At 41.3% G+C, this 19569-nt stretch overlaps 1 protein-coding gene and 1 long non-coding RNA gene across 2 annotated transcripts in view; both read right to left on the bottom strand.

Moving 5' to 3' along the window:
* Nucleotides 1-19569, bottom strand: part of LOC306960777 — a 590186-nt gene that overhangs the window by 472479 nt on the left and 98138 nt on the right. The window lies entirely within an intron of this gene.
* bmpr1ba (bone morphogenetic protein receptor, type IBa) overlaps nucleotides 1-19569 on the bottom strand; it is a 64672-nt gene that overhangs the window by 31305 nt on the left and 13798 nt on the right. The gene's annotated exons all lie outside the window — the stretch shown is intronic.

Raw genomic sequence — 19569 nt, 5'->3', positions numbered from 1 at the left:
TATGGGCCACAGCCCTACGTTTGGGGACCCCTGATCTAAAAGACAGATGTCTGCTTTCCTCAGACTGGGGAAAGACAGAGCAGACTCTCTCACTGAGCCTCAAGCCTCAGTATCACGGCTGCTGGGAAGGCGACGGGTGGTCGTCTGCGACAGTATCATGGAGGAAGATGATCATGGAACTAAACCCCTGAGACAAACAGGCCAATAGGCACGAGAAGTCTTCAGCTAGATCGATTGATGTGACCAAAACATAAAGCACTTGTAATTGTAGTTCACAGTGGGAAAGAAAAATGCAAAGAAACAGCCCTGTAACTTTACAAATGTGGTTCAAGTGATTATTGACTGTCCATGAGTGCATTTCCCCTTCTCGATCGCTTTGTCAAACTCCTCCAACCTCACAACTGTAATTTTGCATCTGAAAACACTCCGCTTGAAGGGGTATTCGGTCTCGACGCCTTGTCTCTGTTGAACACACAACAAGCGAGTGGAAGGGGAAAGAATTGGGATCTGACCTAAGTGTTTCAGCTATACTAATGATTTCTCCAGCCCAATGTAAACATATAGAGTGCTGACTGTGTTAATGCCTGGCTCTGGATGGATGGTTTCCACATGACGTGACGAGAGATTGATATCTTCCTGCTGTCTCTGCAGTCAGAGCCTTGATTTGATCTATTATAGACACAATAATCACACGTCTTCCCACAAAAAAAACACCACCTGATCTCGCTTTCCAGAGATTTCAATTCTTTTGGGTACAAGACTGAGACTGGTCTGATTTTTCCTGCCCCCAAGTAAGTAAGTAAGAGAAACACATACTTTTTGAACAAAGAACGGAAGAAACTAAACGCTAAAGTGGTCGCTTCTCCTGAACTTGAAGAGTCTCCAGCCGACAAATAACTCGCACCACAAATACAACCTTGATTGATATTTTCTAAAAGCATCAGTCACGTCCAAACATCCGCCAAAGTCAAACAATCTGCCTCCATTTGTGCGCTGGTTTAAGGTCTTCAGAAGGGCCCCACGGTGCTCCAGTCTGATGGGAGGGTATGGGGGCCGCTGTCAACACGCAATTAACAAGTGTGGCCCCGCAGAACCCCCCCAAAAAAAAAACTCATGGGTTGAACTCTCTGACTGACAGTGTGGGCCGCTCTGAGTGGAGTTCTTCCTGTGTCTGAAATATGTGCAACGGGTTCATCCTCCAGCCAGGTGATTCTGAAGGACCTGGTTTAAGTTCTGGAGCGGGCGCTGCAATGTGGGTCAGATACAGAGGACAAATCTCCCCTTCGAGGCCATTGAAGTACATTAACCTCTCAACACCCACCTGAACCGAGCACTTTTGCTCCAGCTCGGCTTTACCCAAATCTAAAAGCTTCTGTAAAAAAAAGCATGAAAACGCAACAAAAGAGGGACAAAAATGTGATGAAAAAGAAACAAAAATGTGATAAAAAGTGACAAAAAAGTGACTAAAAAGCGACAAAAAAGTGATGAAAAAGTGACAAAAACGCAGCAAAAAAGTGATGAAAAAGCAACAAAAATGTGATAAAAAGTGACAAAAAGTGACAAAAAAAGCAACAAAAAAGTGATGAAAAAGTGACAAAAACGCAGCAAAAAAGTGATGAAAAAGCAACAAAAATGTGATGAAAAAGTGACAAAAACGCAGCAAAAAAGTGATGAAAAAGCAACAAAAATGTGACAAAAACGCAGCAAAAGTGACAAAAAAGTGATGAAAAAGCAACAAAAATGTGATGAAAAAGTGACAAAAACGCAGCAAAAAAGTGATGAAAAAGCAACAAAAATGTGATGAAAAAGTGACAAAAACGCAGCAAATAAGTGATGAAAAAGCAACGAAAATGTGACAAAATGTGACAAAAACGCAGCAAAAGTGACAAAAAAGTGACAAAAGCGTGATGAAAAAGCAACAAAAATGTGAAAAATAAGTCGAAAAAACGCAGCAAAAAAAGCAACAAAAATGTGACAGAAAGCTACAAAAATGTGATATAGTCGAAAAACGCAGCAAAAAAGTGACAAAAAAGCAACAAAAGTGATAAAAAAATGACCAAAAAAACGCAGCAAAAAAGTGACCAAAAAAACACAAAAATTTGATAAAAAAGCAACAGAAACGCAGCAAAAAAGCGACACAAAAGTAATGATAAAGTGAAAAAAAAAGCGACAATGAGTGACAAAAAAGCGACAAAAAAGCGACAAAAAAGTGATCAAAAAGTGACAAAAACGCAGCAAAAAAGTGATGAAAAAGCAACAAAAATGTGACAGAAAGCAACAAAAATGTGATAGTCGAAAAACGCAGCAAAAAAGTGACAAAAAAGCAACAAAAGTGATAAAAAAATGACCAAAAAACGCAGCAAAAAAGTGACCAAAATTTGATAAAAAAGCAACAGAAACGCAACAAAAAAAGCAACAAAAATGTGACAGAAAGCAACAAAAATGTGATAAAGTCGAAAAACGCAGCAAAAAAATGACAAAAAAGCGACAAAAAAGTGATAAAAAAATGACAAAAAAACGCAGCAAAAAAGTGACCAAAAAAGCCACAAAAATTTGATAAAAAAGCAACAGAAACGCAGCAAAAAAGCGACACAAAAGTGATGATAAAGTGAAAAAAAAAGCGTCAATGAGTGACAAAAAAGCGACAAATATGTGACAAAAAAGCGATAAAAAAGTGACGAAAATGCGACAAAAGCACAACAACAGCAAATTGGAAAGAGGTTTTACTCATAATAGGGACTTTTTTTTCAGAGTCAAGATCTTAGCCACATTGAGAATCTGTGGGAGGTGCTGGAGAAGGCTGTGTGCAGTGGTCACGCTCTCCCATCATCAACACAGGATCTTGGTGAAAAATGAATGCAACACCGGATCTTTTGACATTGCAGAAGCTAAAGGCGCTACAACCAAATATAAGAGCGGGCGAGCAGCATAATAAACAAAAATCGCCCAAACCACCTTTAACACGTCTCTACATAACAGAAAGATCCAAAGTTTCGACTCCTTTGAAACAGAATCCCATCACAAGTCCGAAAACAAAGCTCTCCTCGTTTCCACAGGCTCCGACTCAGAGCAGCAGAGATGGTGAGGAGAGATAGACTCACTAAAAGGCCCGAGTGTTCATCCGTTATCCCGGCTTTGTCAAACACAGGCCGCGGCAGAAAGCTCCCATGTAAACACTCCCGCCCCCCTTCTCCCACTCGGGACATTTGACAAAGCTCCGCTCGGGACCCCCCCCCCGTTCCCCCTGCGCTCTCCCCAGTGGGGCAGTCCGTCCTGGGGATGTTTGACAGCGCGGGGCAGCCTGTAGGCTCTTATCAGGAGACAGAGCGGGACGTCCCACAGCAGGAGGAATGTCTTAATGAGTATCAAAGAGTAAAATAACTTCGCCCAATCTATGGTTTGCACATGAGAAAAACCCAGTGATTTCTCGTCCAAATGTGAGTTTATTTATTTTCGCTTTAAGCAGGAGTTCATCCTCTAAACAGCTCCACACCTTCACACCTTGAACTGACAGACTTCTTTTTTTATTTGCTGGAGCATCAGGTTTGCCTATAGACTGTAAAAGTAAGAATGGACTTATTGTGTCCGACTTCTTCCTGTTACAGAGATTTAAAGAAAGCAGTGAAAGTTCCCAGTGTGACGTTTCGGGCCTCATGCCCTTCATCTGACTTCTTCCTGTTCCCATAAGGAAATGGCAGCTGGCACCTGAAGCTCCTGGAGCGTGGGTTCCCAACCCAAACTGCGACCCCCAAAATCATTCAACAAACAGCAAAAAAAACATGGTGAAACTAAGTAGAACTTCAGTATTACGTTCAGAGAAAAGACAGTTTACAGTAAAAGGTTTGAGATTAGCTATTTTAGCTACATTTTGAACGTAACACGACTAAATACTTAATATTTTAAGTTGCTCACTTTGTTCAGATTTGGCAGGACTCTCGGGTTATGGGCACTCAGAGTCTCAGAGTATAGATTAATTGGGTATGTGGGAACCTCTGTTCCATAGAAGAGGAGAATGAAGCTCTATTTGTCACTTGAGGTGAACAAAGATGAAGAACTTCAGGTTCAGTGTTGTGTATGATTCTGTTCACCAATTCAACACCGGCTTCTTTCAGTCTTTGCATATTTTCAAAGTTTTACAAATTTGACAATTAAAACTTGACAATGTTGATCCAACGAACTCGCCTGATTGACATGGGCGTAGGTTTGCGTGGGGACCATGGGGACATGTCCTCACCAATATTTCAGGATGGCCAAGTTGTCCTCACCAACTTCAAGTGGAGATCTTCACATTGAGCGATCTTTCACAAAGACTTGACTCAGACCTGAGCTTTAGGCTTGGGGAGAGGACGATCAGCATCATAACACTTTTTGTGAGCGCAGCAGTGACTTATTATCAGTTACAAAAACAAAGAGTCATATTAATATGGCTAAGTGAAGATATTTGACAAATCTGGAGGCATCGTCTTTGTATTTAAAAATATCTATATTATATTATAGATATTCCCCTCCTGGAACCGTCACCTTAACGTGGTGGACGGGTTTGAGCCCCCGAATGATCCTGGAGCTCTGTTGTCGGGGCTTCGTGCCCCTGGTAGGGTCTCTCAGGGAAAACAGGTCCGAGGTGACGGGTCAGACAAAGAGCGGTTCAGAAGCCCCTTATAAGAGACCAACAGGCCTGTTTAATCGCGAGGCCGTCCTTCTGTGGACCCACCACCTACAGGAGGAGCCATTGGGGCTGGTGCAATGTGATTTGGGCAACTCCAACAGCTGCCCCCACGACCCGGCAACGGACAAGTGGAAGAAGATGGATGGATATTATAGATTTTATTATTATTTTATACTATATCCTGGCAGGACTTGGATGGGAGACCGTTTGGGAACACCAGGAAGCCTAGCGAAAGTAATGAGTGAGTGAGTGAGTGGTTGGTGGTGGTCGGAGGGGCCGATGGCGCAGACTGGTTGCCTCACTTCTGTCAGTCTACCCCAGGGCAGCTGTGGCTGCAATAGTAGCTTACCACCACTGAGTATGGAGTGAACGAATAGTGCAACGTAAAGCGTCTTTGAGTGTCCAGAAAAGCGCTATATAAAACCGATGTGACTTTTTACAGATGTTTTCCCTTCCAAAAAAATAACACGATATTGAAAATAAATACAAACTCAAATTCAAACCGGCTTTATCCATTATTTACAATGTGTGACACAATTGTGACCATTTCAGAATCAGAATTGTTGTTGCCATGGTTATGGAGAGGTTCACAAGTAGGATTTTTTTTTGGTCGAAACATAAAACATATAACTTTAGATAAATAATAAACTATAAACACATTAAACTATAAGGGCATGCGTTAATTTAAACTATGATAAAGACAGAACAGGAGCGTGAGTGTATTTACAGATGTGCAGGTGCATTGAGTGTTAGCAGTAAATAGGTCACGAGTCTAACGTATAGAATGCCCTCTTAAAAAAGACTGATGCCACTAAACTCCTTTTGTTTACCCTCCTCACTTGCTGTGCCTGGACGTCATCTTCACTGTCACTCACTCTAACCCTTTCACCAGTCAGATTTCCTCCCGTCCCACACAGAACCTTCAGTCTCCATTATCTCTGCAGCTGTCCTCGGCCGGCTCGTTCTCACCAGCGGCGCATCTGCCCGCCCTTGTTCTCAGTGGCAGGTACGCACACACGGGATACTGGAACTCTGACTCAGGCCTCCCACACAGGGGGTCGCTGCACGGAATACAGGCGGCTGACGAAACTGGGCTGTGAGGAGGTGTGAGAGCGCGACACCCGGGAGATAAACAGGGAGCAGCTGGTGCGGACATCAAACGCGCCTTCGAAAACTCCCGCGCAAGCCAAGGCCATCTGCAGCAAAATCAGCAGCCGACAGACGGGAAACCTGACCGCTAAATGCAGATCTCATATTTGTATTGCTGGGTTGCAGGTTCCAGAATGTGATGATGTCACCGGACCCAGCGGGGGGCAGGAGCCAGTTTTTCCTATTAACAGCATTACACTTTCACAAGTTGTAGCTAAAAAGAAAATGCATGAATTAATTAAAATGATCATTAATATGAGTCACTGGGTCCATGATCTCTCTGAACAAGACCAAAAATGTCCTCAAAAACAAAATAATTGTTCCTCTATATAATAGTATAGATACAGACGGCATCTCGTCAAAGAAGGGGGCGTGGCTTGGCTTCGCTGAGGGAGAAAATAAAATCTTTAGAGAAACCCAATTTTTCACTCATTTTCTGGTGGAATATGAACGTATTTAACACATATAAATAAAGCAGAGTCTAAATCAGGTCCATATGGATATTTTCTCACAGCAGTTTGTTCAGTAGAAATGAAAAAACGGCATTTGTAGCTAGCACTAGCTTATCGTTAGCATTAGCCCAATACTAACATGTAGCATCATGTTAGCATTCTCCGTTATTGATATATTTATGGGCTGTTGAACCACTTTGCTCCTCTCCATGTCTTTGTATCTTTATTTAGTAGAAAACTATATTCATAATTCAGCATTTGTTAAAGTATTTTTTTAATAATTAAAGAAAGTTTAGATTTTTCTCCAAATTGTTTCCCCCCTTAACTGTTTTCAAACATATATTGGCGATTCCAGAGATGCCGTGTGTATCTATAGGCCTTTAGAACGCTGTGATGTCACCTGCAACCCAGCAATACGTTAACTGTATTGTCCCAAAGAGAGAAGTCACTTTTAGAATTTATCGCACTATATTAAGTACAGTATTCGTCATTTTTACATTGTCAGCAGTCATTTTTCTAAACCATTGCACTTATTTCAATCCCTCCCCTGCACCTCGCGATGTCAGGGGGCCCACAAACAGCGAATCGCCCATGGGCCCCCACGAAATTTGAAACGGCCCTGTTAATGTTCTGTTGCTGGACTTAATGCATTAGGTTCAGTAGCCTATATGATATCCCCCCTTACATTCCTGTATGACAGCAGCATTTGTCTGGAGTGGAGAACAGCTGCGCTCAAGGTTGTGCACATCCCCGCGTCGCGCTGTCATGTGATTTGTCTTCAGTGGAAGCTCCTTTCGCCCCCAAAAAATGGGAGGTCAGTGTTCATGTTACTATGAAAATTCTCCAATCCTGGCTGGTCTGTTAGAACTTCTGTTTTGTCTTTGCCAGGTGACCCGCAAAAGATGAAGCGCATATTTGAAGGATGTGGGATGTCGAGGTCATACAGTAATTAAGGCGAGACACTGCAGGTGAATATTGGGGAAAAAAACAGATCAAGATATCAATTTGAAACTATTGTTGTATATTACTGATACACTGTAAATATGGCAAAAAAAGCAACTGCAAGTTTTCTGTCAAGAACTGATCAGATGAGCCTTGTTTTAGTGCTGTTAACCCCTTAACTCCCACCTGAACAGAGCACATTTTCTCCAGTTTGGCTTTACCCCAATCCAAAAGCTTCTGGAAAAAAGCTGTGAAAATAGTGACAAAACTGAGACGAAAACAATGATGGAAATGTGACACAAAAGTGAGAAAAGTTTGACAAAAAAGTGACAAAAAATTGATGAAAAAGTGGCAAAAATGTCACAAAAATGACAAAAGAAATGACCAAAAAAATGACAAAAAAGTGACAAAAAATGACCAAAAAAATACCCAACAAAAAAATGATGGAAAAAAAATCTGATGACGTGAGGAAAAAGATCCTCTCGGTTCAGGCGGGAGTTAAGAGCTTCTTAACCTCAAGGTTCTTAACCTCTTAACCCCCCAGTCTACTATTGCTGGGTTGCAGGTTCTAGAATATGATGATGTCATCGGACCCAACGGGGGGCAGAAGCCAGTTTTTCCTATTAACAGCATTACACTTTCAAGTTAAAAAGAGCTAAAAAGAAAATAAAAGAATTTAAAAAAATATCATTTATATCAGTCACTGTCCTCAAAAAATAAAAAAAGTCCTCTATATAATATAGGCCTTTAGAACGCTGTGATGTCACCTGCAACCCAGCAATACAGACAAATTTGTGACGAAAATGCAAATAAAGAACAACAAAAACGTGAAGAAAAAGGGATGAAAAAGTGGGACAAATGTGCCGAAAACGGAACAAAAAGGCAAAGCAGTGCTTTATAGTTACAAAATTACGAGAAGGCAGATAAAATCAATCCATAAAACTTATATCACTATATAATGTATTAAAAGCTTTGAAGGCAGATAAAATACTATCAGTTGTCAGAGTCACAGCTAAAAAAGAACCGTTTCCAGCCTGAACTTGATGAACTTCATGAAAACTGCTCCAAATTCTAGCAATGTAAAACTGAACCACAGCGTCACCGTGTTTAGTCCTGACTCTGGGACCAGCAGTAGACCTCTCTGTGAGGTTTTCAGAGCTGAGATGGCTCTTAAGGTTTTAACATGTCTGAGATATGTTCAACACCATGAAGAGACTTGTACACAAGCAGAGGTGTTTTAAAGTCTATTCTCTCCAGTGCAGAGCACTGGACTAATGCTATATCCACAGGGAGACAAAACGCTTATGTTTTCAGAAAATTTCTTTGTAATCAGCTCAGTAACTGCGTGCATCCACATGGGTCGACTCAGGTCTGTGAAAACGGCGCAATTCATCTTCCAGGCCTGTGTGAGGCGCTGTGACGCTAACACAGATAATAGAACAAGATGTAGAGGCGAATGTGCAGTAAACTTTTGTGGAATGTAAACAGTGAAAATGAAACTGATTGAAGGATTTAGGATCTACAGAAGAGACGAGGAGGAGAGTTATTCTTCAGACGTAAAAAACCTGTCAGTGACTTTTACTGTCAGTCCAAAAACACAGACTGACTCGTGTTTTTCTTCTTGTCACCTGTGGCTTGTGGACTGCAGTGGAGCAAAGAGGAGCGGAGTCAAACCATCATAGATCCATGAGGAAAACTCATTATAAGGTCAGTAGATTATGGATAACAGACTCTGGAGCTGGGATGTCATATAGTAAAACAACGACGCCACGTAAACGGCGTTTTGAGATCTTTCCACTCTGGGACCTAGTTTGAAAAATATTGGTTTACAGACGCCCAAAACGCCGGGCTCGTATGCACGATACACTGGATTGATAAAATATATTTGCGTTTGGTCCTCAGCTTGACTTCGTACGGACAGGGCCTAACATGGTCCTATTTCCTGGTTCTGGTCAGGACTGGAGCAGCAGTGATCCGGATTTTCTCAATTAGAGGCAAGTCGGCAGGTCATTACAGTAGTGTAACCTACTGGAAACAAACGCGTGGTGGACACACTTTGAGCCCAGAGCAGCCAGTGATGGATTATCGGATTTAAATATGTGGAAGACAGTTTCATCTGCTCTTCGTGGAAATAAACACTGCTAGCAAGCGGCACTTGCATCAACTAAACACACGCTGTCTGCTCCTGATACTGCTATGACAAAACTTTGGTCACACAGCGATTGGGGTGAACAGCAGAAGAAGAAATACCCAAAGTGAAAGAAAACTACTCAGAAACCTCAAAAAAGTCAATTTTGTATCCAGTATGTTCACTGGAAGGTAAAATATTTCATGAGGTGGTTCAGTACTTGCTCTGAAAAGTTTAAGAACCGCTGCTCTACTGTATCTCAACATGAAAACAAGGCTGGCCCAAACACGAGGTTAAATCAAACTCCTATTTTGTAAAGCTCGGCTATTCCTGCGCAGTAAAAACACATGGCGCTACCAGACCCACCGGTATTTTTAACCCTGTCGTTCATGCTATTCCCGTGCGCCGGTCAGGTGATGCATTGTTCCATGGCGGTGGTATGCTAAAATCAGGCCTATAAACCGATCAACAATAGCCCCACTGCAGCCTGGGTCACCGAAATAACCGGGCCAGCTTTCCAAAACTCAACACGCATGAATTATGAGCCGTAAGTCACATGCACGGAGGGGAAATAGAATGACATCAACGCATTTTTAGGAAGGGATTTTGGATATTCTCGGCCTTAGCTTGGGATTTAGAAAATGGCCCCTAGAGGCTATAAGTGCAACTGCAGGTGTCCTAGCAAGAGGGATATTGTACATCCAATTATACAATGGAAATTATTATTTTCACTCAAACTTGGCTGTAAATACTGTTTAAAGTGATGCTAGCCCGCAGTTAGCTTTGCCCGTTAGCATGTTAGCTTCTTCTTCGTGATTCTATTAGTGTGTATTGGTGGCTCCGGTCCGGTGGCAGTCAAGTTGCAAGCATGGTTTTCTGGCTAGAGACACCAGGGGGAGATGAAAGACCCTCCAATCATCCCATAAACACTTGTATTACCCCCACAGGGACTACAGAAAGGATTTATTATGGTACTGCTTTAAAGTTGAGTATCAAGTTTGGGCATTAATGTGAATTAACGATGAGGTCACATGGGCTCACAAAATGCACCGTATTTCCGGACTATAAGTCGCTCCAGAGTATAAGTCGCACTAGCCGAAGAATGCGTAATGAAGAGGGAAACAACAGGCTGAATAGGTGCACGGATGCTAACGTAACACATTGATGGCTAGCTACATGGAGCATAAACAACAAACTAAACAGGTGTCTGGTATGTTAATAACTAGAGCATAAAGAACATACCAATAGACACAGACGGCACCTCTGGAATCGCCCATATATGGTCATGTTTGAAAGCAGTTCAAGGGAGGAAACAATTTTGAGAAAAATCTAAACTTTCTCTAGTTATTCAAAAACTACTTTAACAAACGCTGAATTATGAATAGCATTTTCTACTAAATAAAGATACAAAGACATGGAGAGGAGCAAAGAGGTTCAACAGCCCATAAAACGGAGCATGCTAACATGATGCTTTATGTTAGCATCGTGCTAATGCTAATGCTAGCTAGCGCTTGCTATGACTGCCGTTTTTTCGCTTCTACTGAACAATCTGCTGTGAATAAACATCCATATGGACCCGATTTAGACCTGACTTTATTTGTATGTGATAAATAAGTATAAGTATTTTGCCAGAAAACGGCTAAAAAGAGTGAAAAACTGTGTTTCTCAAAAGATTAAATTTCCCCCCTCTGCAAGGCTGAACAATTGCCATGACAACTCCCTGGGCTGGAGGCGTAACTGCACCGTTTACAAGCCTCTCCCGGCAGCATGTTTTTCAAGCTCTCATTTGCGAATTCATTCCTCTAGCTGTGGCCATCTAGCTTTAGCCATTAGCTTCTTTTTTTGTTTTCTTCATTGCAGTTACCTCCGCTTTTCACCAGTCCCTCACAAGTTTCTCGCTCACTCCAAACTTTCTTTCTGCTACTCGATTAGCCTGCTGTGCCCTGTAGCGGCATGTGAAATTATATATTTGAATTAACAAAAAGGGAAAAAAAATATTAGTCGCTCCGGAGTATAAGACGCACCCCCAGCCAAACTATGAAAAAAAGTGCGACTTATTGTCCAGAAAATACTGTATACAGTATGTGTTTATATGTGTTTAAATTATATGTGTTTTATATGACCTCTGTTGTTCAGGTCTTATATGTTGGTTTTGGCAGCCCTCCTAGTTTTAGTCTCAGTCATCTCTAAATATGATAGTTTCAGTGGACAAAAGCTCAAAAGGTTCCAGTCTAGATAATGATAGTGTTATTAAAAAAGGTATTGATATTGTTATAGTCTTCGTTGATAAAAACAACACAGCTGAACAGAGCAGAATCATGTAGCTACACCTCTGTGGACCAGATCTGAACGGATGACAAAATTTGGCCTAACCTCATGTGCGCGTCAAAATCCGATAAATGGTTTGCCAATTTAATAGATTGCATATCATTGAGCGCCCGGGCCTGCCATTGGATGTAATGTTGTAATGCATAGGAGTTTATAGCACTTTATAAACACGTGCTAACCTGAACAGAACGTCTGGGCTGAAAAAGACAGATATGATAACCCAAACTCTTTTTTTACATAAACACTGGGAGACTGAGCAGCTGCTAAGAACATCCTGACTGGCTTCTTCTTTATATCCTGCCAGATGACCAATAGTGCCTTTAAAATATACAACATGCTGAAGAAATAAACTCCGCAGAGTAATGGAGCTGCGATTCCGACACATCTGGAGAACTCAGCAGGCTAAAGGTAAACAGTTCAGCGTGAATGTATGGTCTCCTGAACAGAAATAAAATCGTTTCTGACCCCTCCGAGCTCACTGTTCGCAAGATCCAGTGAAAATGATCACGCGAAATCGACTGTGCCATGGCATAATGTTATATTCTTATTTTTGTTTTTGATCACTGTCCGATTCCTTGAAGAGCACCCGTTACTAATGCTTTTTTATTAGGCTTCATGAGCCAGTGCAGCGCTCACTTCAATTTGTAAACCCAAAGTGGTTCTGCAGTGACGTTCATGATAGAATGGGCTCTTTTGATCGTCTCTTCAAGGTGAATGGTTCGAACCTAATTATGAAATTGTGAATAAAAAAACAATTGTGAAAAGAGACAGATCTTTTCTTCAGTCAATTTTACCCAGAACTACCATGAACAAACTCAAGAATCAGCCAAACACCAGAGCAGGCTACACGAAAAGCTTTTTACACTTAAAATGATTGGTTAGACCAGGGGTGCCCAAAGTGGGGCCCGCGGGCCAAAATTGGCCTGCCGGAACAATGTCGTTGGCCTACCAGAGGGTGACCTACTTTTGCGCTGCATCTGGTTAATGCCAACTCTCTCCCATTAATTCGCAATTGTAAATATTGATGCAGTACAGTTATTGGCCACCAGAGTCAAATTGGGGGCGCTGTTTCACTCCTTTCGCAAAGTTAAGGAAACACTGTTGTGGTTCTTTCAAAATGATAAAATGTGATATTTTCTTTGAGTTAACAAATGAATGAGGTAAAGTCACTACTTTAGGCTACTGTAAAACTGTGTTGTTTACGTTTTGCACTATATTGCGACAATTGTTGATTTTGTTCAACAAAAACTAGGATTTTGCCAGAGTTTACATTTGTTTTAATGTAGCATGTTAATTGCGTGAACTCAAATGCAAATATATACTGAAAAAATTAAATAAACTAATATTATTTCACGCTTGACATCGCCGTGTTTGGCCCGCGACCCACTGGCACTTTTTCCTTTTGGCCCTCAGAGACAAAAAGTTTGGGCCCCCCCGAGTTAGACAGTTGGAGCCTCTTTTTCATTAGTCAGTCTTTTGAACGGCTTTTTGAAATGAATGAGTAATAGACTCTGCTTCTCGTGTCCAGGCACCTTTACCAAACGTGTTCCCCCCATTTTAACCAAAGCGGCAGATGGCAGCAGTCATGGCATCCTCTGCTGGTGTCTTGAGCAAATACATGCCTTTAATACTAGGGGCATTTTCTTGTCACAAAAGTTGTACTACAAGGTATAGTGAAGTAGCTGAGTAGGTGACCTCACATCTCTTTTCAAGATTATGATATATTGTTCCATCTCAGCTTCATTTTGGTCCCAGAATCTGCAGAAAACTCTTTGGAAATTTCTTTGGACTATGATGAGGTCATACACAGGCTTTGTGACTATGAAATATGGCACAAAAATAGCTTGACTAGTATTCAAACAGCTTTCAGAAACATTTGAAATTTTAGTTTTGGCCAAATTTGTTTTTGGCGACTACCGGGTTTTGCTCAAAGAGTACAGGGTCATTAAAAAGTGTTTCCAGAAGGCAGTAAATCTACTTTTCTTTGAACATTATGTCACAGATCGACTTTATTTACTTTTTCAGTTCAGTGAAAATGTAAACATGATCTAAAACACTCTCAACTGCAGGTTTGGCTGAACTTCTCTCAACATCATCTTGTGGCTAGTCTTATATATCTGCAATTTGAATGCTGAAATGGTCAGGTGAAGGTGTGTGGAAGATGCACTGGATGTCATCTGTGTTTTCAGATCCTATTTGGAGACAGACTGAAGATGCATAAGTACCTTCGTAGTCAAAAAGCATGTTCCAGACAGTGCTCTTGTAAACGCCACACTGTCCGTCTCAGATCACAAACATTTGACATTGAAGAGCTGATTGTGCAGAGCCAAATCACAGCTGCGTGGCTCTGCTGTTATCCGTCACAAAGAGCAGATAACGGCAGAATATCTGACTTTCAAAACCACAGTTAGCTCATTACCAGCGATATGAAGTGTTTCAGCTTCAGAGTCAGTGGTAGGAGTTTTTGCAACAGCCTTGGGATCTTCTGAAACTTCTCACAAGTGACAGTTTTTTAAGGTTTATTACTTTATTGCTTAGTTTGAGGAGATGATTTCTATTGTTGTGCTCCAATTAAGAATAATACATCTTCTTAAAGTTTGGTCGGTAGATGGAGAGTCCTTTGTCTTCTTGAAATTCTACCTCTTTGTATGTCCCATCCTGTGCACAAGTTCAATAATGAAGTAAACTTTCTGTGTGGAGTTTGCATGTTCTCCCCGTGTCTGCGTAGGTTTCCTCCAGGTACTTCCGGTTTCCCCTGCCACTAAAAACATATACAATAGGCCAGGATGAATGAGAGTGGAATCCATCCTCACATTCAACATCACTGTCTGGTTTGGTTCACTCACTCTCACCCACCGCAACATGCTCAATAAAATGATCAAAATCAGCAATAAAATCATCGGTCAGGAGCAGGACTCACTCAGGAGCATCTATGACTCCAGAGTTCTGAGGAAAGGAACGCAGATCTCCACAGACCCCTCACACACTCTGCACTCTCAATATGCCCTGTTGCCGACAGGGCGCAGGTTCAAGTCCCGACCTCTGGGGACAAAAAGGGCGACCTCGACTTTCCTCCCTACCTCCATCCGCCTGCTGAATAAATGACTGTGTGGACCTTGGTCTATCACAGGCCCACTGTATTGTTTTAAATGTATTTATTATTGCACATGTTGATTGTGTTGTATGTCTGTGAATGTACTGTTTTTATCGGGGCCGTACTGACACTTCTTCTGCAAATTAAGTTCCTAATGGATAAATAAAGTGAATTTGATTTTGGTTTGGTTTGATTTGAATGTGTTTGAGAGTGTGAGTGTGGGACAACAGATGCAAATTAGCCCAGGGAAACAATCCGCTGTGGCGTGTTTACATGCATGAGTCCCATGTATGTTCATTAACCTGCACTGTCCCAACCAAATGAACAAATATATAAATAAACTAGAGGTGGTCTCGGGTCAGAACTAGGTTGTGTTGTATGAAAGAAAAAGTTCGGACTGTTGAGTCAAATCCATTAAGTGGCATATGTATACAGTGGTTCTCAAACCATTCACACCAAGAACCAGCACATACAATATTGAACTTTCCAGGATTTAACCAGGACTAAATAGTGTTTAGGATAGATCTAAACTGGACTACATTTGTCTAAACCAGAGGTGCCCAAAGAGGGGCCCGCGAGCCACATTTGGCCCTACTTTTGCGCTGCACAGAACTGTCTTCCATTCATTCTCAATGGTAAATATGGATGCAGTACTCTTTTTGGCCACCAGCGCCAAATTGGGGGCGCTGTTTCACTCCTTTCGCAAAGTTAAGGAAACACTGTTGTGGTGTCTTGGTATTTATCAATCACAGCGCGTTTCAGCATCAACTTTCACAGTTTTCCAACTTTTATTGCAAAAAATGTTGACATCAACAACAGTATATGTTAAAAACTGACTTATAAAAGAGTTGATGCTGAACTGACACTTTCAAAATAATCTAATGTGGCATTTTCTTTGAGTGAACAAATGAGGTAAAGTTACTGTAGGTGCTGTAGATACAGGTGTTTTTGTTTTTTTTTACATGTTGCACTTTATTGCTGCAATTGTTGATTTTGTTTCACTAAAACTAGGCTTTTGTCATAGTTACCATTCGTTTTAATATAGCATGTTATTTGACATCGCCATGTTTGGCCCACGACTCACAGGCACTTTTTCATTTTGACCCGCAGAGACTAAATGTTTGGGAACCCCTGGTCTAAACTGAGCGTAAACAATGTCTAAAGCAGAAAATCTCCCAACATACAGGCATTACTAAAGCGCCACACAAAGAAGGCCAAGCATAGGCGCCGATGTCATGAGTGCTGCGTAAATGTCTGTTTTTTAGACTCAACAAGAAGACTCTAATGATCAATATGAGAACAGGGGAACAGTGAGACAAAGAGGCTTGAAAATGTAAAAACACATTTAACTCAAAGATGGCGCCGCCTTGCCTTTTCGCTGGAGGTGAGAGCCCAGCATTCATGAGGCGCGCTCCCTTTGTCATGTCAAAAATAGAGCTGGATGCTGGGAAAATCTTCACTTCAGGGGCATGACGTCAGACCGAAGGTTTTGCAGATCAAATAGAATCCTTGAACACTTGTCAAGTTGGAAGTCGGTATTTTAATGGAATGGGAGAAAGCAACTATACCTCACAACAGCACAAGCACATTGAAACTTCTTGCAAGCTTTTCCACATCACAACTTCAGTGTTTCTCGTGGTCATCATCCAAAAGAGTAACTCAGACTCCACGGAGTATAGGCGCCATGAAGCATGTGCAGTTTTCAGTATGGGGTAAAATGTCATGGTAAAAGCAGGTGAGAACAGATAGGCTTAGGTTTATGATCAGATAAGGAGTAAAAACATCGAAGTAAACTCCATCATATTCCCGCGGAACAGTGCTGGAGTGTAGTCCATCCGTCATGTGCTAAAGGGGCTCCGTTTTGCGCGCATTGCAGCTGTTTATTTCAACTGTTTCGCACTGCGCCTCGTCTATCAACCCCACAGGCTTAAGCGCTTAGTGGTACATTTACACGTTCTACATGTGACAGACTCTCAAGCAAGTGCTTCTCAAGCTGTTTCATCCAAGGCCCCATCTCCACCGCACCAGCAAAACCATCTGCAAAAAATGGCCTCCTTCGCAACTCTTTCAAACATCTTTGCACCTTGGCGAGATCTTACCATGCCTGTGATGAACATTAAGATTTTCAGACATTCCGTCAAACAGAGGAAACGAGGGGAAACGTCCATATTCAAAAGAAAACTGGATGAAACGGGAAACTCTTGAGTAAAAAATTCTGTAAGAAATCAGCTAAAACTGCAGTTGAACGTACATATTTGCAGCATAGATTTGTGCAGTAAAAACAGCAAGCAGTGTTTTCCAAATTTCAAATGATTCTGAAGGAAAACCTAATACCATCTTCGGACAAAGCTGAAGCTACAAAGCAAATGGCTTCTACAAATGGGCAATGCTCAAAATCCACAATGGATTACGTCAAGAAGTGCTATCTGAAGGTGTTGTCATGGCCTTCACAGTTTCCTGACCTTAACATCAGTGAAGATCTGTGGATAGACCTCCAAAGAGCAGTCCGTACAAGACAACTCAGAAATCTCTTTTGTAAGGAAGAACAGGTACAACTTCCTCAATGTAGAGTAAAAGTTGCGGAGACGTTTGTAACAACGGCGCCACGTAAACAGCGTTTTGAGATCTTTCCACTCTGGGACCTAGTTTGGAAAATGTTCGTTTACGATGGACAATACTTTGGACTGATAAAATATCTTTGCGTTTGGTCCTCAGTTTCACTTTGTATGGACAGGGCGTTAAAAGTCCTTAAAGCTGTGATACTATGAGGTATTTCCTCTGCAGGGTGCTCAAACTTTTGCTGTGGCCCTTTTTCCCTTTTAGGTTATTTTGAAAATGAAAAAGATGAAAACAAAACATATTACAAAAACAAAAATGATGTCATGGGAATGAAATTTTGCTCCTGGTGCCTAAACGTTCTGTATACAATTATGTAGAGCAATTGTACAAGAATGTAGAGACTTAGAAATAGTACACAACATGCCTCAATGTGTTTTAATGCCACACGAAAACCATGAATTTGTGTCTTCTGAGCTTTCAAATAAGATGTGGCATTTCCTATAGTGAGATTAAAACGTCCTTATTATGCAGGTGAGGCCACCCAGGTGATGCCATCATCTGTCCTGAAATACCACGTATCATTACCACTCCACTGTTCGGCGTGATTGCTCCTGTCCACTCTGGGCAATCTCACTGGACAAACAGACTGTCCCCACTCTGGCCGCTCTCCACAGGCCCATTACAGAGCTATTACAGGCTCTGATGACTGTCGCAGCACACACATTTAGGCAAAGAGGCCATTCAATGACTACCTGTGTGTTCACTCAGGCCACTTTCCCTTTTAAGAGCTGCAGTCAGTATACTATGTCCCAGGATAGTTGTTTTAGGTACACGGATTTGGCTGCTTTTTGACTTTTTTTTGGCTACATTTACAAAAACAGATAAGCTGAGATTGAAAAATATCTATATTGTAAGTTTTAATAGCAAGAACTTATTTTTTTGTGAAATCCACTCATCAAAAAGTAGGGTAAAAGTTTTTGTTTTTTGTTTTTTTGAAGGGAGATGTGTTATTATAAATGATCTGTTATGTTACCAGGCACAACATGTGAGTGGTTTCTAAAAGCAAAGAGCTTTTTTCTAACCTGTGCCTGGCTTTAGTGTTTATTGTTTTATTAGGATCCCCATTAGCTGCCCGTTTAATGGCAGCTAGTCTTCCTGGGGTCCTTCAAAGGACTACAATACAATACAATACAATACAATTACATACTTTACAAAAAAATACAGTCAGTTCAGTAAATAAATGACATTGCTGGAAAAGTCACATGGTCGTCTGCAGTAGTTCTCGTGAAGACATGCTTCTAAATGTGTATTTATTTTGTTCTCTGCGTGTGCTAACTGAAAGCTGATTCCAGGTAAATACTGCTCTGTAAAGTAATGTAGACTTCAGAGAATTTGTTTTGGGATGAGGAAGTTTTAAATCACACTGTATAACAAGAGATGGGCGGATCGATACCAAAATATCAATATTTCAATGCTAGAAATACCAAAAGTGTCTGTACACACATCTAGATATCAGTCATTCTTTATAATTGTTGTTTTATATTAAAATGTCTTGAACTGAATGTACTTTTTCATTTATTTTTTAGTATGCCAAGGACTATTTATTTTTTTCTTCTTTTCTTTTCTTCAGTTTCAACAAGTGAGTAACATGAGAGCATATGGGTTTGGAAGTTTCGGTGCATTTTACTATAAAACACAGTGGTTTCCCTATCAAATTACACAGACTGGGAGCAAGCCTATAACTAGCCCATAAAATAGAACTGCTATAACAAAAGAATGTCCAAGAAGTGAGCCATCGTCAGCATCAAAATCTTTATTTCAAACCTCAAACGTTAATGGAAGCGAGGCGCCGTACAAGGTAACCCCTTTTCACCAAATATGTTTTCGCGATTCACTTTCTTATGTGGTCATATCTCCATACTTGAACAGACTGTCTCCTGCCTGGTCTCTTATATGTCAACCAGCCCCCCCCACTCCTGCCCCCCCTCTCCCTCCCCAGCGGCAGAATGTTCCGGAGTGGCCGAGGTGTATGCCGTGTTATTACGGGCAGAGTTGGTCTATGGAAAATGCTAAGCCCTGTGAAGTCCACTCACCTGCCGTCTGTCCATCACACCATTGTCCCTGGGAGGACCGCAGGCAGGTCACATGGTACAAAGTTATATATTCACAATGACACAACACAACTTTTGTCCAGCTTGTAGAATATAAGGTTGTTATTGTAATATTCTTCTCCAATATAAATGGTCCTAAT

The sequence above is a fragment of the Gobius niger genome (assembly GCF_951799975.1).
Source record: "Gobius niger genome assembly, chromosome: 1".
Classification (NCBI taxonomy): Eukaryota; Metazoa; Chordata; class Actinopteri; order Gobiiformes; family Gobiidae; genus Gobius; species Gobius niger.
The sequence above is the reverse complement of the archived record's forward strand: the minus strand, read 5'-3'. Positions and strand labels throughout refer to the sequence as shown.